General features: G+C 37.8%; 1 long non-coding RNA gene across 1 annotated transcript; it reads right to left on the bottom strand.

Annotated features, from left to right (window-relative positions):
- Positions 1-1,846: 1,846 nt before the first annotated feature.
- Positions 1,847-11,707, bottom strand: LOC128812210 (uncharacterized). The gene is made up of 4 exons (XR_008438651.1): positions 11,523-11,707; positions 11,243-11,338; positions 4,518-4,572; positions 1,847-2,225 (listed from the first exon to the last, which is right to left on the bottom strand). It is a non-coding gene; the product is annotated as an uncharacterized LOC128812210 (long non-coding RNA).
- Positions 11,708-21,316: the final 9,609 nt, after the last annotated feature.

Genomic DNA, 21,316 nt, shown 5'->3' on the forward strand with positions numbered 1-21,316 from the left:
ATTCATTTTAGGGTTTATTCAATATAGAAATGAGAGAATAGTTACTGTGGCTGCTGAAAAGATGGTTTTAATCTAAAAAAAAAAAAGCTAAAAGGAATTTTCAGTGAAATTTCAGCTATTTCTTTGCCAGCACCCTGCTCTCTGTGATATCTTCTCCCTCAAGAAAACCAAACAAAAAACCAAAAATTAACCCCCCCCCCCCAAAAAAAAAACCAAAACCTAACCAAAACTCCAAACATCAAAACCCCAATATGTCAACAATAGAAGTATTTATCTTGGAAAATTTTGTCTGGCAAAGTTAGCTACATGTTTATTGAAGTTTTGCATCTGGTGCTTTGTGTCCACATTCTCCTCTGTTGATGTAGTTGCACACCTTTATACTATGTAACCAGAGATATAGCACAGTCTTCCCAAGGAATCATGGTGCTACTGCTAATGGAGACCTGAGGCAGTTCAATTTTAATTCCCAAGAAATACTTCACAGCAGTTCTGAGAAGACTTTTTTTTTATTTTTCCCAAGTATTCAGGTATTCACATTTTATGACAAAAGCAATATTTAATCTCTTGCTGAAAAGGGGGCTGCTATGACAGCAAACTCCAACTTTCTGCTAAAAGCAGTTCTGGAGGAAAACTTCAAATATGCTGCTAGCCACAACTACACAAAATGGGGGGGGGGGGGGGGGGAAGAGTGTTAAGAACTGTAATCTGATTCACAGGATGTCATAGAGTATAATGATATGAAGTTTGCCATTTAAATCCATTCAGGATTTGTTACAGGCACTCACTGTAGGCTGCTAGCATAAATAGCAGTAGTTTTTGCCAAATGCCATGCTGTAGTCATTTGTGTTTTGGTCTAATTTTAAGAGTATCTGTACCTCTGTGCTCTCTGTTGTTGAAGATGAGCAATATTTAATTTTAAGCTCCAAAGACATTTCCCGTGTCAACAGATAAACTCCCAAACCCCCATATCTATTTGAAGCAGAATTCTTAGTGTGGCAGTGCTTAGGGAAATTAGCAGGAAATGTGGCATGCTCTGTACTTTTGAAAACAAGTTTTATTTAGATATTTCAAAATGGATTAAGCTGCCTATTACAAAGTTCCTATCTTTTAAAACCTGATGCTTAGTTCGTCAAAGAGAGTTTTGTACTTGGCTCATTCTTTCTTTATAATGTATTCATCCAAATCATTGAACTTTCTTGGCTTCTTCAAAATAATTTTTTATTGATGCAGACACTGTTTTGAAAAACGTTTTCAAGTATTAATGCAGACTAAGAAATAATGGCAACATCATCAGCAACAAAACCCTCCTATGTCTGTAATTCTACCGGTAAATCAGACAGAATTGGTCAGATTTCCTTGTGGATGCCCAACTAAATCTATAGATTAAAAACTTGTGTATTAGTTAGTGGCTTTAGTTAATTGTAAATGTTTGTAAATTTTAAAAGTTGAATTTCATAGCTGGTTGTCTCAGAGTAGGACTTGAGCTTGACTAGACAGGTTCATTTCTTTCCTGGCATGACCAGAGTATATATTGTTTTTACTTAGTTTTGATTCTGTCTGTCAAAACAGGACTACATGAAAATGTTTAGAATATTAATTTTACATTGAATTAAAATACAAAAGACTATGAAAACATTAGCTTCTTGAATTCCCTTTCAAAAAATAATTACGTATTCCCCTGCTTCACCCCTTTCTGAACATCTGTAGCGATTTTTCCAGGAGTGTGTTGAGAGCAATAATAGCTTTTACAAGATTCAGAAATGTTGCTAATAAAAGCCAGATCATGTCCCACCCATAAAATTTAAATTTCACATTTTGATGCAACATGAGGTTGTATCACTTCTGGTGCAACCTGTAATCTTTTTTTATTTAATGGATTATGTGTTATTGAAGGGAGAAAGAAAGAAAGAAAACAAGGTAGATGAATGTTCAGAACCTGCTTTCAGAAGGGTGTTTTTCTTGATGTAGCACCTTGCAGACCAGCTGTTTGCTTTCCTGCCCCACTGTGAGGAAGACAACATCACTTGCAGGCTTGGATCGCCACATGGATGCTGGAGCTCAGGGCAGCAAGCTGGACTTAAATGGCAGCTGCCAGTGCTGTGGGAGCTGGTCCCCAGACACAGCAAATGCTCTGCATTCCTTCCCACTGGCTGCCAGCAAGGGCATCCCATTGCTGTCCTGACTGTTTTGGTTGGCCACTGTCAGGTGGTTCCATCGCTGCAGCTCTGCAACAAGCACAGAGATGATGTTAAAGACTGACATCACTCTCTTATGTGCTGAACACTTGTAAGCAGATCCCCTTGCTTCACACCTTCCAGCAGAGCCCCAGACAAATTCTCCTCTCCTTACTCCTTTTTCCTACAAGAACTCATGTCAGAAGCTGCTGCCAGACATCACTGTGACTTCTCTTCCTGCCACATGTGCACTGCTGGCAGGGCCAGGCCCTGGTGTTCTGCTGCAAATCACAAGCAATTCCCTTCTTAGGAGAGGCTTCCTGTTTTGAAAGAAATGTTTATCTAGCATAATAAAATTATGTAAGGCTCAGACCAAGCCATTCAACCATTAGTCCCTTTCTGTTCTTTTTTGTTTACCGTCGTCTGTCATAAAAGCTTCCTTTTTTTGGTTTCCTTTTCTGAGAAATCTTTGGGTAGATGGAAGGAAAAAAATCTTTCAGGTCTCCATTACCCTGTATACAATTAATGTTTTATGTTTAAATAATAGATCAATTCCACCATCTATTGCAGAAGTCAAAATGAACAGCATGTTTTACTTTCAATCATGGACTTATTACTGGAGAAAGACACAAATGGGGAATGACTAGGCTTTGCTTCTGTGGATAATGAGGACAGGGCAGGGCCGTTCTCCTCTGAGGGGAAATGCAGATTATGAAGAAAAGTAGTTCTTCTCAAAGGGAAAATATTTCCACATAGAAAATATTTGAAGGCCACATCAGTTTTTCCCACTTACTGTTTGCTTTTTTTTTTTTTTTTTTTTCAGTAGTTTACAACTAGCTGAGATTACTCCTCATGCACTGGGCAACAAAATTGACTTGGTTATGGTAGGAAATAAAGTGAGAACAAAAGGGAAGCATAAGCTTTTGATCTCTCTTGCACTCAAAAAATTTTAATTTTTCTCCAAGCAACATGAAGAGTTTCTACAGCTTCTGTAAACCCTAGCACACCTGATGGGAACCTGTCGATACTTTGCTCTTGAAAAAGTGCAACACTTATAAAGCGATGTGTCAGAATGTGTACTGTAAATTTCTGCCTTTGAAGGCAGCTGGACATGACATTAAGTCTAACTGTGAAAATTTATTCCTTTCTCTACTCCCCTGGGTAAAAAGAAATTGTTGACAGCTACTGAGGGGTGGGATGTGGAAAGAGAAATTGGAGTAGAGGAAAGGAAAGGCAAAGCCTGAGTGCAAAGGCTTTAATTAAGAAACACAACCAGGGTTTTTTGACTGAGTAAGCTCCTGTAAGTTATGAAGATACTGTAAAAGAAAACAGCAACCTACTTTAAGACTGAAAGAGGTCCAAAGGGGAGTTTTACCTAGTTGAAACAGTTTTCAGCTTCTCTGAGATGATGAAGTATGAAGAAATCAATGAAAAGTACAGAGTATGAAGTGGCTTTGGCCAGTGTGACATCGACAGCACACTTTAATAAAAGTAGAAATGTGTTCTCTTTATTCGTCAAAATTAGGCACTGCATCTCCATAAAACCACTCTAATATTTCAGCTGTCTGAGACTTCACTTGCTGAATGTGCCTCTATGTATGAAGAACTGCAGCTGAGCAATTTTAGGGAGTTTTTCTTTGCCAGCCAAATTTGTAGGCAGGCGGTGTAGTGATTGGCCTGGAAATTATATTCTCCTTATTTCTCAGTGTTTCAATCTGTATAAAAACAAATCTCTTTTCTTCATGCTGGTCTACAACTAGCCTTTTCACAGCCACACAAGCAATAATATAATTTTGATACAATTTTATCGTAAAAGTACTGGATAAAGCAACTAAAAACAGAATCATCATGTGCTATAAAAAGCTTTGAGAAAAAAAAAAAGCAGTTTAAAAAACCAAATTCTCTTATTTCTGGAAAGACAAACACAGTCTAAGACAAAAGAAGAGCAGGTGAAATCTACTTTATTAATGTTAACACTGTTTTCTTGAGTCAGTCAGGGTGAGATATTATACATCCAATAGTGTGTAAAGAAAAAAATTTAATTGAGCTGTACACTTTTTAAAAAAAGTCTGGCTTATCTTGACAAAGTTAGAAAGTACAAAAGCAATGATAAGCTAATGGAGATTTAAGGTTGTCCCATTTCCATGGTGTAATAGGGGTTTATGAAGATAATAATGAATACACTACTTTTTCTTTTCTCTGTCTCTGTCTCCTCCCTTTCTTTGTCCCTGTGATATCTCCTATCTCCAATAATCTACTTTTTTGCTGCCTAGATCCTATCCCAAATTCCCTGTTTGTATATCTGGCTTTTTTTCTCTTTCCATAAATTCTCCTCCCACTTACTGAGTTTTTGTCTATTCTTTTCAACCAATTTCCTCCTCCTCAGGCTGGATTACAACTAAAAAAAAAAAAAAAAAAAAAAGCCTAACATGAGAAGAAGAAGAAAAAATGTACTGTACCCTAAAAGATTCTGTAAACTTCTAAAGCTATGTTTGAAAGAGTTTGGTTGCAGTTGTTCATGTACCATATACCTTTGAACTAGCTTATTGCTCAGGATAATCTCTAGCCTTGTCACTTTAATCCTTGTTATTCTTTCTCCCCCTCAAAACCTTTCAGTACCTTTTGCATGTTATTACACACTGTTTTATCCCTTTGGAATGCTTTTAATTAAATGGGCCATCATAGGATTTCCTCCTTGAAGCTGATGCCAGGAGGCATGATTGGGCAGTACTAGGGGGAATGAAACACATGGGCATGTGTCAATAAGAGATGGTATAATCAGATTATTGCTTCATTTTGTCATCAGATTTCTGACCAATGCAGAGTGCTGTATTAAATGCAGAGACCTGTGTGAGAGACCCATGCATATGGTGAGAGATGATGATGTTTTTTATAGGCATCTTTGAATCTTTGTGACTGAGTTTAAGATACATGCAATTGAAATTGCATCAATATGTGCTGTGTTCTGTATTCCCAGAAAAACTACCTAAGAGTTTATTTAGGAATTACTTAAGGGGCAATGAGGCTTTTTGCTCCTGATTAGATATTTAGTGTGACCCAGTTAGTAGAACAATTACATTGTGTTCAGAGAAAAAAAAATGCATATATACATATAAATACAAAATTTTTAGAATTATATTCATTTAGGAATTCTCATTTCAGATGCCTTTGAAGAATTCAACTCTAAATGTGAATGAATAGTTTTCTTTAAAGAAATCCTGATGATTCTGACTATGTATCATGCTCATTTCAAAGTTTTATCTTTCTGTTTAAAATTAATTTAGCTAAATTTGTTTTCTGGAGTCGGCCAAGCAATTGCATAAACTGGACCAATGCTCAAGGCTTTGTTTCTCCAGTATGGAGCTAATATCACTGAGCAACTATGTATTTTTATTTGAAGCAGAGTAAACAGATTTTTTTTGTGAGTTCAGACAACTTGGACAAATAACATTTATTCTTACAGGTTTTCTGATGTTCAGCAGTTTGTTAACAACTTCCATCATCAATATGCAAGGAATACACTGAAATGGAAGAGATTACTCTCAAGCTAATGCCCTCTCTGAGTAGCATCCTGCACACTTTAATTAAGAAAGGCAGAATATGTCCTCAAACTTATCTGCAATATTTTACTCTACTCTTTTTTTTTGCAATCTGTTGTCTTGCTAGATTTGTCATATTTCACCCTTATTTGGTTACATTCCAAGGTTCTGCTTATATTTCATATAACACTGTGTACTTCATTTGTGGTTTTCTTTTCACATTCCACGTACACAGCTGTGTTGTGACTTCACACAGTGAAGAAAACAATTTAAGTTTACTTTGTATAGCTTCTTTTAGTTTAAAGACCTTTGCTGGTTTTGTCTTTATAGTAAATTTTAAGCATAGAATTTTTAAAACATGAAAAAAAAAAAAAAAAAAAAAAAGGAAATTGAGGTTAAAAAGTCCAGGGAAACTTATAAGTAGTAAGAGATTGTTCAGAAAAAATGGTTATGGAATTTTTTTTTTTAATGGAAATATTCTATTTTATCCCTTCTTTATTTTGAATATGTAAGCAACTTTTGGACAAAATGCGAATAAGCTCACTTGTTTAATTGCAAGTAACTTAAAACACCTTTAAAATTTATTAAGTGTGTCAGTATTTTGTTTGCCCTGAATCAATGTAATAGAATAGCAAAGACATTTAAAATAACAAATAAAATTATCATTAATATATGCTTTAAGTTTGAAACAAAGATAAATTTACATAGGGATACCTAGGGTGCTACAATGGTAAACAGGAAATAGATGTTCAACTTTTCTCATTTGTGGGATCTATAAAAATATTTCCACTACATCTTGGTGAAGCCTTTAGGTTTATTTGTAACTTGACATATTTCAGGCTACTAGCCTGAAATTGGTGGGGCTTGTGTTGAGAAGGATGTTTAGTTATTGTTTGCAGAGTACTTATAAAAAAGGCCACAGGCTCCAGTGGTCCACAGATCACAATTTTGAGAACCACAGATACTTGGCTATAGGCTTGGCCAGGGCAAAACTCAGGTGTATTTTAAACAGGCTGTTTGTGCCATCATCATCAAAGCATTTGGTTACCCCTAATTTGCAATGAAGCTCTCTCAGCAGCAATACCACAGTCAGATGATGAGGGTTGGCCACATGCACCAGAAGTTCTGGGAAATAGCTTCCTCCAACAATCCCAAATATTTAAAGACTGCATTTGAATATTTGCCACTCCTTCCACAGCTCTCCAAGCCAGGAACTTAAACCAAAGTGTGGAGCTTGGCTGCCTGCTTTGTGCTGCTCTGCCAAGATTTGCAGATGACTTCTTCTGTGCCTGTCCCCATGCTGGTAAGGTGAAGCCAGGGTGCGAGTGCCATCCCGTATGGAAGAGATGTGCAGGTAGGAAAGGAGGGAGAGAACTGGAAGCAGCTGCTTCAGGGTGTGGAAGGCCTGTTCTAGGACGCAGCTTTCTCCCAGTTCTGCCAAAGTCATCACATTCTTGCAGGCTCTGCAGTGCACAGCTGCTGTGGAAAATCCAGCCTTGGGTATTCGAACCACCAACATAATTTAAACTAAATGTAGTAACCTTATCATCATTCTTTCATTGTCAGACTCAGAAATACACTTCAGTAATGTTTGGATTTATTTTTCAGTATTAAGGAATAACATATGTTAATTTTTTTCCTCTGATGAAGAAATACTAAGAAAAACCAAGCAGATAAAATGAAGCAAGTATTTGTGTGGGCATGAGGAAGTATCTAGGTGTTAGAATTTTTTTAAATCAGCACTTTAAATCCAGGGAAATCTGAATTTAGGCTTTGCTACAAGCAAATCTTCTTATGTTAAGATGAATAGCATACACACAACCTTTCTTCTGGTTTATACTGCCATCACTAGTGGGGAGTACTGGGAAGGAAGAATGCAAATGCCAATCTCGAGACTTTAAAAGTCTAGTTTAATACCATGAGCAATGCCTTAATCACAGTTATACATGGATCATAACCCATAAAATTATTATGGAGTGAGTGCATCAGTGCTCCAAGCTGCTGTCAAAGAGCGATTACAGGATTCTGTCAAACTAGAGGGCATATCAAGGAGGGGCCCAAAAGTCTCTCTTCTTGACTCAGTAATAGGCAATACCAGCATTAAAAGTTAGGATGATGGACAATAATCTTCTTCAAAAATCTACAGGTGACACCAAAGGGGAAAACAACTGCAAATGCTTTTTTAAAAGTGTCCAATTCAAAGTGATCTTGATAACTTGGAGAAATAGCCCCAAACCACTGAGGTGATATTCCGTAAAACTGAGTACAAAGTACTGCATTTAAAAAGAATGACAGAAGTAAAAAAATAGAGGAAAAAATGGTCAGGCTGCAGGAAGTGTGGAAGGGATGAGTGTTTATTGTGGACTAGAGACTAAATCCAAGTTGAATAATGCAATACGTATGCAGAAATTGGAAACTCATTTTATATTCTCAGCATTAGTGATTTCTCAGATGGAACACTGAAATCCAGCTGCTCAGAGAAAAGCCAGACAAATTCACAGAGAATAATATTTCTAAGAAAAGACAAAGAACGAAAACTTTAAAAAATAAAAGTTGATAAATTATCTGATTTTTATCTCTTAAAGCACCAAGAATAAAGCATGACCTATATGGAAACTTGAAGGAAAGAGTTTTACTAAGTGCTATAAAAAGGGAAAAAAAAATGTGACTGGGAGCATGTTTTACAATATTTTAGTATATAAAAGACTCCTATGAAAGAGATAGGCTAAGATGTACCTTATGTCCTGACAGAGTAAAACAAGAGATAGTAGGGCTTAACCAAAACTGGAAAAGTTGAAGACCGGCTTGCAGAAAAAGAATTTAGGCTATTTCACTGGTTAGCAAGAAACAGAGATCTGTGTTTGTTAAACAGAGATCTGTGTTTGAGAGGTCATGAAAGGAAACTGGAGATACATAGCAAGGACCTGCAAAATATCCTTGAACCTGTCTCAGAGCAGAAGAATATTCTGAATGGTATCTTAATATCCCAGAGTTCTTGGGATGTCCTGTGCAGGGCTTTTCCCCCTAATCACTCCATAAAGATTTTAACCCAAAGGTCTTTAAGCCTGAGTGTACCTCAGAGAAATCACAAATTCTGCAAATCTATTTCACATTTGTAGCTACAAATCAAATCTGTTGCTTCCATCAAATTGTTGGAAGGCTAGCTCCCCTTCTATAAATGGTTCCTATAAATGTTTTTTCTTGGTATGTGAGGATTGGGCCCAGAGATTAATTTTTCTTCTTGACAGTTTGCCTGAGGTTTTGGTAGAGGAGATGTATGGAAGCAGGAACCACCTGGCCAAATCAAAGGGTAAATGCAGATCCCAGCTCCTTTCCCTAATGCGTCCCTTGCACTCACCTGTGGCAATGCTTTGACAGAGATTTGCATTCAAAGAATCTTTGGGGAATTTTGTGCTTGCACGTGCATGCAAGTCTTTTTTCATGATTAGTGGACCGATTACTCCTAAATACTGTTACACAAATCTATATGGCCCAACTAATTTTCAAGGAGACAAGTCACTAAATGTTTGAGTGTAAAATATCAAAATGAAAACATTTGCTTCCAGAGAACAGTATCAATGCAAACGATCACAAACCACTGGTGGTTCATGTCTGTGGTAATCAATGCTACAGGTAGTTTCTTACTACTCTCAAAGTTCGAATGACTTAAGCATAACAAAATTTAAAAAGTACATTCTGAGCAATTTGATGATGAAAAAAAATCCATTATTGAAAAAGTTTGCCTATGTACAATTGTGTATCACCAGCTGTTTCCTTTCATTTGTATTCAAAAGACCTGCAGCCCTGCTGTTTAAATTACTCATGGTATTGGCTAAATGGATGGAGTGGGACATGTTATTTGCATATTGATTTGTTTTGTATGGAAATAATTTTGATGAGTTTTTACCTTATTAGATTGTGCATTGTCATAGTGTGTATATGAATAAAACAATCTCAGATTGGGGAGAAGTTTTAAAAAATGGAAATGCAAATACATATAATTTTTATTTAATTAAAATGCATTTAATATTTAATTAATAAACTATCATGAATTTAGGGACTGGAAATTAGAAAAACACAAGATTTAAGAGGTTGTAGGTATGAGGTGTGAGCCTATGTCCTCAATGTGTAGTCATCAGCTACCCTTTGAGCTTAGCTCAAAGACACAGGCTGAGGTCTTTTGGGCTGCCAGCAAAGGGTTTTACAGGCTGGGTGCTTAATTCTCATCCATCATGCTCTGTATTCCTGCTCATGAAAATTTTAAAATTTTACTTAAAGAAGTAACCACCACACAGGGTCTTATATAAGGTGACTCCAGAAATCTATGAAGGGCAGCATAGGATCTGGGGATCAGATTTGGCTAACAAGCTGTTCTCCTGATTTCTTGTATGCAAATAAAAAAATCAGCAGCAGTTTAATCTTGAAAGTAACTCATTACCTTACGTGTATAAATCTATATCACACTTTGGCATTCCAGAGGTAGATGCATTAGTGACTGTTTAGCTGTAAATGTCTTTCCACATAAAGCCAATGAGTGCTTGCTTCAATGAGCACTGACTCAAGGCTCCTGGGGATTTAAGGACCATACCCGCAGCTGTTTCTCTCCCTAGTCACAGTTGTCAGGGGGACCATCTAATGGTGTCATGTCCAAGGCACAGCCATTCTGCCTAATTAGCTATTAGTCTGGCGGAAATCCCTCCTCAATGAAGGTTCAGTACAGCTTGTCTTACTTTCAAGAAGCAATTCTGATACAATTTCACCAGAAGTGACCATTTGCTTGTTTGCAGGGCATTGTAAGAGCCTTATTTCTTGCTTTATAATGCCTCTGTCAGACATCAAAGGGTAACTGACCAATTACATTTAACTGTTTTGCGGAGATGTACCTCAGTAAAACATCAGAAGATGGAAACTCCAGTCACACATTGGAGAAAAAAAGAGACTTTATAGTAAATGGATCCTTCCATTCTCTAAGCTTCCTAATTATTTTGTTGTTAATGTGAAGCCTCAGCATTTATTAGTAGAACCTCTGCATTTCTATTGTTCTATTTTTTAACAGGTTAACCAATCATGTAACTTCTGCAGAGTTCAGAAATATGTATTTTGTATAATTTGAAGAGTGACTCTGAAGATCAACAAAGTGCAAAGCTCAGAAATCTGCCAGATGGTTCAAGCAGAGGAAGTACACTACTCCTGCACTTTTCGCAATTACAATTGAAATAGTGGGATTTGGAATTGATCTGAAATGACCTCTTGGGTTCCAAAGAGGTTTCTTACACAGAAAAAAAATAGATTCATTGTTAATAAATCAGTATTGTTGTTGTACTCCATAGCAGCATACACTTTTACCATTGACAATTTTTTGAGAGAGAACAATAAAGCTTGAAATTGTATATTAAAAACTGGCCTGCTCAAAATCCCAAGACCCATGCCTTTAACCTGTTAGAAATCCATTTTAGAACCTCACAGTCTGCCCCTCCAGAAATTTATGGAAGTGTGCTTATGCCTCTTGGGGAGCACTCTGGTACTCACCTCTGACAACAGGAGAAACAAGAAGGGTGTGTAGTGGATTGATGCTGGCTGGATGCCAGGCACCCACCAAAGCCTCTCTATCACTCTTCTCCACAGCTGGACAGGGAGAGAAAATATGGAGGTTCCTGGATTGAGATAAGGACTGGGAGAGGTCACTTACTAAATACCATCATAAGAAAAACAGACTCAAATTTGGGATATTAATTGAATTCATTATTAGCAAATCAGAGCAGGATAATGAGAAGTAAAATAATCTCCTTCTCTCACTCCTCTGTCCTACCTGGGGTCTACCTTTTTCCCTTCAGTGAGGCAGGGAGATGAGGAATGGGGCTTATTGTCAGTTCATCAAATGCTGTTCCTTCCACTGCTCAGGGAGAAGAGTCCTTCTCCTGCTCCAGCATAGGGTCCCTCCCATGGGAGACAGTCCACCATGAATTTCTCCAGTGTGAGTCCATCCCACAGGCAACAGTTCTCCATGATCTGCTGCAATGTTCCATGGGGTCAGTACTTCAAGGGTAGGCTGCCTCAGTATGGGTCCCCCATGAGGTCACAAGTCGTAACAGGAGATCTGCTCCAGTGTGGGCTCCTCTTTCCATGGATGTGAAGGTCCCTGCCAGGACTCTGCTCCAGCACAAGCTTCCCATGGGGTCACAGTCTCCACTTAGGTGTTCACCTGCTCCAGCATGGGGCTCCTGCATTGGCTATGGGTGGATCTCTGCATCCCTGTGATCCTTCATGGGCTGCTGGGGCACAGCTGCTTCACCATGGTCTGCACCATGGGCTGCAGGGGAACCTCATATCCAGTGCCTGGAGCAGCTCTTCTCCCTCCTTCTGCTCTAACCTTGGTATCTGCAGGGTTGCTCTTCTCATGTATTCTCACTCTAGTCTTCTCTGACCACTACATCTGTGCAATAACTTTTTTTCCTTCTTAAATATGTTATCACAGAAGTGTTACCTCCATCGCTGCTGGGCTCAGCCTTGGCCTGCCATTCTCCTTGGAGCCACCTGACACTGGCTCTGTCAGACGTGAAGGAAGCTTCCAGCAGCTTCTCTCAGAAACCACCCCTGTATCCCCCTCCTACCAAAGTGTGGCCATACAAACCCAATATATGGAGAAAACACTGGATGAGCTCCAGGTTTCTCTTTCCAAAGGTTTCCGTGTTGGTGTTCTTCACACATGAAGACATAAGAGCAGGGGCTGCTTTGGAAAATGTTCAGGAATGGCATAAAGACTTTTGCTATCTACTCTACCAGTCTTTGAAATCAATGGGAGCTTTGTCCACTGATTTCAAAGAGTATTAAATTACAGCTCTTAGTTAATTTAGTAACAGAAGTTATCCGCATTTTTAAAAGTACAGGGATTTGTGCCAGATCATCAGATGAGTTCTGGAGATGGTTCTCACCTACTTTTAGAAGACTGTTTGGGAATTTATATAATATCACCTCAGAATAAAGAAATTTACAGTTGCCTGAAGTACAGAAATGGCTAATATAAAGAAGTAGTTTTTTCTCTCTTTACCTTTAAAAGGCATTTCAGAATGTGTTTTTAATTTCAAATTAAAATATCCTATACTAGAAAGCAGCCTGAGATAGTAGCCTGAAGCTATCAGAAAAATACTGAAATGTAATTCCATCTTCAGCTCTGCCATAATATCATTTCAAGGACATACCTGCATGATCAAAAACTAGTGAAATGAAAAATTGCCAAAAGCTCTTAATGAATCAATGAATGAAGAGTCCAACTCTTCAATTCTAAATAACTGCACAATGATAGTGATCAATAAAACAGAAAATTCAGTGTGCAGGACAGTCTGACTTTTGAAGCTTATATTTGAATGTGGAAAACAAATTAGGACTAATGACTACTGTGAAGTTCTGTACATAACTTAGGACACCCAGCATGATTTATCACTTCTTATCTGCACCTGGTCTCAATGTAGGCTCAATCAATTTAGAAAGTAAATGAACCAGGCTCACCTCAAACTGTGCCTATCATGGCCAGACCAGTATGCTGCAGCCTGCACTGGAGGCAAGCTATTATTTATTTCTCCTAACCAGCTTCCTCTTTTAATTTAAAATTCAAAACAAACCATGGCAGTTTTTCTATGCTAATATCAGCTGAGGAATATGTGTGCCATGTTCCTCATGTCATTCTTGTTTTCTGGCTCTTGTGGGGCAGTTTCATTGACCATGTGCCTGATTCATAACAGTCCAATCTTCAATATTTCATTCAGTAGAAATATTAGGCAACATATCATCAAATATATTGCAGCTTTAAGGCATTATTGATACCTGAGAAACAGGCCTCAACTTTTGCTGGCAAAAAGCCTCTAAGGCAGTTGATGAGCTGCATATTCCAGGTCTAAGAACTCAAAATGTCAGTAAATAGAGATAGTGCGTTGAACTTCTCAATGATTTGAGCACTCTGCAATTTTGCTTTCATATGTATTGAAAGCATTAAGTAGTGCCAATTTGAAATAAAATAGCATTATACTTTGCACAGAAGTACGTAAGCACTCACCAGCAAATAAGGCTGATATATTAGATGGCACATGGTGGGAAGGGCATAAGGTAAGCAAAAGCATGAGCTGCAGCAGACTCATGGCTCAGATCATGAAGGAGATATGACCTATGACATTCCCCTTGGGAGCCACCAGGCCACTCAATGCGCAGTGCAGGCACTCATCTTGCTCTGTACAAAAGACCTCAGAACAGTAGAATTTGTCCTGGTATCCAGTTAAAGTGTTAGTCCATTCTATTTTTGAAATGAGTGCCCTATTTATCAGGTTGCTTGGAAGGTGGTGGTTTTAGTTCTCTTTCAACCCATGTTCTGATGGAGCTGAGTAAGCCAGACTGGCTTTTTGTAACAAAATCTATTCACATAAAGATTCAGATCTGAGCAGAGCAGACATATAAATTTTAAAAATTTTCTACTGATGTTCTTGGTACAGTGAGTGGCCTCATTGTTAAATCCTTTAGTACTGCTATTCAACCAGTGGAAAGCATGGACTCCTCACCCTCCCTTTTTGTTGTAAGTGGCATTGTTCCCTTATTGGTAAAAGCAACATAATTGATTGAGGCAGAAGGGCTTCCTCCTTCTCTTCCTTCCCCCCCACTCCTGTCTCCAATGACATTTTGTAGGATTTGGGGCTCTTTTTTTTCAGTATTGAATTTGTAGGATCTGTTTCTTTGAAACCTTTAGGAGAAAGAAAAATGCAGTTAGCACATTCTACTTTGTGCCCCTGTGCAGTAATACTAATTACATACTGTTTCAGTGCTACCCCCCAGTGCCCAGTCGCAAAAAAGGGAATAGATGCAAAGAGATAATTTTGCCTTCCTTGCTGGAAATTGCTGCCAACATTTTGTTATTTTTTGTAACATTATGATACTTGTTGCTTTCTAGCCAAGTAATAAGATTCTACTGAGCTGTACACAGGGATGCATGTGCACATGTACCTGTACATTGTAACTTTTATCATAAGAGCAGGTCTTCAAGTTGATGAGGGTCGCAACTCAAATTTCTACCAGCTTCCCATCAGGAGTTGTATGTGAGGAGTTGCAAGAATCAGCAGGAAGTACAAGACTATCAATCACAAGGAGCAGGCAGACTGGTGGCTATACAGTGTGTTCGTTCTCACACCTGTACCCAGCAGTCAACGAAAATCATTTGGCTGAATTAAAGTGATATCAATACATCCATCTTCTCTGTTTCGATATTATTTCAGTAGGTTACTTTGCAGTGTGCAGATTTCTGTTGAAAGCTGCAAACATAAAACACTATTGAAATTAAAGAAAAAGCAGGAGCCAGAAGTACTTTAAGTTTCCCTTTCCTTAAGAATTAATATCATGCCCCTGATGGAAGATCATCATACTAATTGTCTCAGGGTTTGGGGTTTTTTTTGTTTGTTTGTGGTTTTTTTTTGTTTTGTTTTGTTTTTTTGTTTGTTTGTTTTTTTGTTGTTGGTTTTTTTTTTTTTTTTTTTTTTTTTTTTCTTTTACTCTGAATTTTCCCACTCTGATAGGACTGGAATCATAGAATTAATCTTCAGAAAAACTGAACTCTTTAAAAGCAGTTACAAATGGAGACAAGATAAGAAATCTATTAGTTTCTTACTCTGGGCTTAGATACTGCTGACATAGTACAATCAAGCTCTTCCAAGACAGAAAATGAAGTTTCTTTGTGTGATAGAGGCAATATCAAATTGGTTGAAATAATCTGACAAATCTCAACAAAGGGCTATATTCTTATAGCATCACTGTGAAGATCAGAGTTTGTGCAGACGCAATTTCACAAAGGACTTCAGGTATGAAGATACAGGAACTACTGGGGACTTGAAGAATACTCAAATTTGATCTAGGAGAACAACAGTGTTTATCATCCATAATCCATTAAGATGAAAAATATTTTGCCATGCCTTGTAATTTTTCCCAAATAGTTTGTTGTATTTTTATATTCATCTTCTCAAATTATTTGTTAGGCAGCTTTCATGTGTGTAGTTGAGCTATGTTTGCATACTTTCCATCACAGAAAATTTTGTACAGCAATTGTAAGGTCGGGGTTTTTTTTGTTTGTTTTGGAGTTTGCTACTTGGAATTTGTGACTGAGAACCTTCACTTAAATGCATCCCATCTAATATCAGCCACATTTCAAGATACAGGGCTCTTTAGAGTGTGGCTTAGCCCACTTGAGGTCTGCAGCTTTCACTGCCCATGCAGGACTCCCAGGAAAGTGTTGAAACATACAAGTTAGACTGGTGTTATAAATCTGGAACCTGGTGATACTTTGGTTCTCTGGATGGTGTTACCATTATCAAAGGTTTTTATTGAAGCAGTTTCTTGTTTGTCAGAAGAAACACTGCGTTATTGGTTCTATTAAACACACATTTTTCTAGGGGCTTAAAAGTCCCCGCTAAGCAAAGCTTCATACTAAGCAAAATTTTGTCTTAGTACCTGACCTTGCAGTAAATTCAAATAAGAGCATGACAGTGCATGGCAGTGTAAGTACAGGAAGACCTGACAAAAAAAGACAAAATGCTGATCATGGAGGAATTTAATTATTCTGACATTTCTTCTGAGAGCACTAATGGGAATAGTACTGCAGAATATATATTTTTCCATCACTGATAAAACAAAGCAATTAGATAAAATAGAATCATCAGTGGTGAGCATTAGGGGATCTTTTTATTACAATGAATGAAGAGTGAAATGTTTGTGTCTCTCTAACAGAAGAGGCAGATACTATGTCTATTATTCCTCTTGCACATCATCCCAGAATAATGTACCCCTAGATGTTTTGTTCTGCCTGATTTTCTTTTAAGTGGTTTCTGCAAATTATGATATAATTTTAAAATGACCTTCATAAATCCCTCGGGAACAATTATTTTAACACTGCACAAAAATTACATCCTGTAATGTCCTATGCTTCATGTTTGAATAAAAGAATGCATCCTCATCAGTTTAAGTAATATAACCTGTATAAAATCAAAGGCATCAGTGACTCAAGTGATTTTTTTTAACCTAGATATTTGTAATAGAAATTAAAATTTTCGAAGAACCAGAATCATCATATGTTAATCTCATAAATCTTCTCGGAGTAATTTTCAGATATTTAGTTCACATGGATCTTAAAGTACCTGCTAGGATAATTTTTTTCCATCTATGTGGCCTTGTAAAATTTTTTATATAGTGGAAATATCAATATTTTATTTTATCTTATCTATCTAGCTTTCACTTTGACATCCACAGATTACTTTAAATTTAGACCTGATAGAGAGTGACATAGACCCAAGTATTTTCTGATATGAAAGTAGGTCTTGCACAGGCAGCCTAAAGAGCTATTTTACTTAGCATTTGCTATACTTGTCATTATTTATTCTAAATGTGCTTTATGCTGTTTTTCTTAAACCATTAGACACTGTTTTGCTAATTGTTGTGCAGACTGTCCTTCCCTTAGATTTTTCATAAATCAGCCCCTAAAATCTTGCTAATCCCTTTCATTATTCATTTCCATGTTCCCAACACTGAGAATAAATTTCTAGAACAATACACTCTGAGCTGTGCACATCATTCCAGTGCAGAAGCATGTCAGGTCTTGGTTCTGCAACTCTGCTTAGACAAGCTTGAAACAGCCTATACAAGTTTGGCAGTTTGTGAGGCATCGTGATAACCTGGGTGGCATTACTTTGTTATAATATATCTGACAATTATGTATAATAATATAGCAATTTACAAAGACAATGATTTGTTTTTAGAACTATATTATATTAATTTCCACACTTCAGACAATATTGCATTTTCAGAGGAAGCCTTCAAAGTGTCTTGTCAATTGGCATGCTGAAGACAGGAAATGAGGAGGAAAGGTGTGCCTCTGGAAGTATTTAGGGGAGCCATGGCTTTAGACCCCTCTCTGACTGTCAGCATGAGACAGAACTGTTTGTTGGCAGCAGCTTGTACTTTTTGCAAGGAATACGTTCAGTTTTCAGTTCTGTTCATCTCTCCAGAACAATCAATATGCTGCACAAAGAACTGTCTTGCAGGCACCTGTGAGTGTAGCAGAGATGAGTATATGACCACAACATAAATGGAGAAATTATTTGCCTAAGCCCCATCTCTATTAAGCAGAAGAGATACAAGATCTTTGGTGGGAGAAGGAGGAGGCACCAGTGGGGTGTAAATAATCAAAATTCTCGAAACGTATAAAATAGGACAAGGCAGAAAAATGGGCAGAATTTACACCATGGTTAGGAAAGAGAAAATGAAAAAGGAGACATGTGATACAGGCTCATCTTAGCAGTGAGTGAGAGATGGGAATTGTGCAGCCTCTGCTTAGAGCAGCACAGAGAGAAGGTGCAGGTGGTAACAAAACATTCCAGGCACATCCTCAGGAGATGGAGCTGGAGACAAGGTACAGCTCTCAAAGAGGAAAGCGAGTTTGGGAGGGAGTTTTTGGGATACACAACAGAGTCCTTGAAGACAGTAGTGTCCTTAACCACTGGAAGCTCGGTGTGCAGCCATCTCTTTATTCTGTCTTACTACTCTCATATGCATCTCAGTCATGACAGGGCATCCTGGTTCTGGTCGAGGAGAGAATCTGAAAGGTAGTTTAGCTCAAAATGTAAATGTTCACTATTTTCTAGGTCTTTACTGAATTAGCTGTCATCTGCACACCCATTCCTTTGATGAATTTGTTTCCTAAATCACAGAGCTAAATTGATGAAAATTTTGGAGTAGAAGCAGTTTGAGTTGAACTGTGATTCGTTTATTTCTCATAAATGCTCATTGTAGGCTGATAATTGACCCAATACTTTCAATCACATTTGAATTAAATCACACCAGAAATCAGTTACCCAAAATCCCAAAGGTATTTTTACTTTGTAGGAAAATGAAAAGAGATTGCTCAAAGAACAATGCTTTAATTTGACATTTGTGAAAAGTGCAGGTTTCTCCACTTTGTTCTTCTCCACCTGAGTGTTTGGAGAAAATAATGAAGGCAAGTATTTCACTATTTTGCTTTATGAATTATGAAACAAATAATTTGTTTAGAGCTTTCTAAATTATGGAAATCCTGTGGAACCATAGAAGTGCAGGGGAGGAGATTAAAAAATGCAAATTTCTGTTTCAGTTGTCAGCTCTGCTGTTTTGAGCATGGCCTCAGTTAAATTAACAGCAGTCATGAATCATCCAAATGCTGAACAACTTTTGGATGCAGAAGTTTCAGAGGCCTGGAGGTAGTGATGGTTGTCTCCTTCCACTCTGGTCTTGCTGGGATTTGGAACCCAGCCTCAAGCATCATCACATCATAACAGAGGATATCTTGAAAGGAAACTGAATGAGGACTTGGACCACTATGGCCTCTCCTGTATGATGCAGCCCTCTTGCCAACATGAGACAAAGTCTTTCCTCACTCTCCTCCCCTCCTCTGATCCATGAATTCACTCTGAGCTCATATCAGAGGATCTACTGGGGTGATAGAGGAGCATGGTACAAGAAACATGGGAAACAGATGCTGATCTCCCCATTTCTTGAGTGAAGAGGAAATTTTAATTTGTACATTCCTCTTGCTAGTTATGCTGCTTCTGCAGGAAACAAAAAAGCATCCAGGTTAATTACTTAATGCCAAAGTCCTCCCATCTCAACACATACAGTTCCGCAAACACAACTAGACCACTACTGTGGAAAAGAAATATTGTACTTGACAGAAATAGCTCATGTTCAGCTGACTGTAAATCTGTTTCAAAGGTTACACTGTTCACTCTACCTTGTCAGTTTTCAGTTGAAACATTTTTATTGGTGGGAAGAAATATTTGTTTTAGTTGAGTTTACGTTCAAGAAAGCATCCACCTGAACTTCAAAATGAAAACTTGGGATCAGACTGAGAAAAAATAACAGATTTTTTTAGTTAGTGGGAGTTCCGTTCAGCACCTGTCTTTCCTTCTGCAGAATGATACACTTCTCTCTAGATTTCTCTCTTCTTTGACTGAGTAGATGAGTTTCAGCCAATTTCTCATTGTATTACTTCGCAGGTTTTCTATTTGGATCTTTTTACATCTTTGCACATTTTGGATATCTCTAGTTTCCCGTGTACTATACCTCTGCTCTCAGAGGTATTTACAGTTTCTATCCATTTGTTTTGAGTGAATATCATTAAGGTTTTGCTAAGGCTAACTTGCCATATTCCCAATGCATATTTTGCCCTGCATTACTTTCCTGCCTGAAAAGTCCCTTTGCATTACATGTTTTCAGTTATATGCTGGTGATCTTACAAAAACTGGATATGAATTTGTTTTGAGACATGTTTTAAATGATAACAAACTCAGAGTTTTCATATAATCTTCCAGATTTCCCATCAATTCTTTAAAAAAAAAAAAAAATCAAGTTTAGCTGAAGACCCTTCTTTTTTTTAAAAGCTTTCTGTTTCCACCAACCTCCACTGACCTTTTGGTCAGTCACTGGAGATCTTGAAAGTGAAGACTATGATACAGTTGTTTAATTCTTAATTTGTTTTTGAATTAAACCAATATTCTCTCTCTCTCTGTGTATATGCATGTTTGTTTGCCTGAATCCATGATATTCTCCTGTACTAATCTGCCCTGGTGCTCCTGCAAGTGGTGATGGCCAACAGCAGGTACTTTGGCAAGAACACAAGGACAAGGCCAACAAGTGAAGTTACTTTCCCATCACACCCTCTCAGCCTCCAGCAAGCTACTTCTCAGGGGCTTCCTGGAAGAGAGATGTCTTTGAATTGAAAAGTCTCAGTAGGACTCTTTTCTCAGAGCTCTGTCCAATTGCTTTTTCAACTCATGCATTCACAAAATCCTGTAGCAGAAGTTTCAAAACATTAGATATGTATTACTTGATGGATATTTCAACCCAATTATCTTGGATAGAAGTGTACCCAGGTACTCAATTAAACTGACAAGCCTTTTCCTCTCATTTCTTGTCTGTTTTCCCTGTTTCTTGGCCTTTTTCCCCCTTAAAATAACTTTGTTTTATAACTACTTCAAGGAGGTAAAAGCCCTGAGGAGAACCCAGCTGAGGAAAGCAATTTAGACAGTTTATGAAGCTGAGGATCTAAAAAAAAAGTAACCCAGACAATTACCTAAAGAGAATCTATACTTTTGCTCCTTAATGTAGTCAGACAAACATACTATTGAAGAATAGATTAAGATATGAAATACTATTAAGCTGCAATGAAATATTTACATTAGTTTTCACCAGAATATATTTGATTTACTTCTGCTAAATGGATGTTACATGGACACAGCACTCAACCAATGACATGCCATAAATTACCCATCCCAGGAGGGGCACCACACTGGGCCAGGTTTGGAGACAGCTTGCCAGCCACAGAGATACCTCCTGTCTCCTCCTGAGTTTGGTGGAAGCAGAGGCCACTTGGAAAGTTAAAAATATATTGTTGCCTCTCCCAGTGAATCAAAATAAGCAATGAACACCAGCTGCTGCTTTCTCACTTCCCACCTATTCTGGTACACATGCATGTCCTGATCAAGCTGGAAGTCTGGCCAGCTCTTACAGTTCTCCTTTTTGCTGCCTGTGTACTTGAGCTACTACTGT

The sequence above is a fragment of the Vidua macroura genome, chromosome 1 (genome assembly GCF_024509145.1).
Source record: "Vidua macroura isolate BioBank_ID:100142 chromosome 1, ASM2450914v1, whole genome shotgun sequence".
Classification (NCBI taxonomy): domain Eukaryota; kingdom Metazoa; phylum Chordata; class Aves; order Passeriformes; family Viduidae; genus Vidua; species Vidua macroura.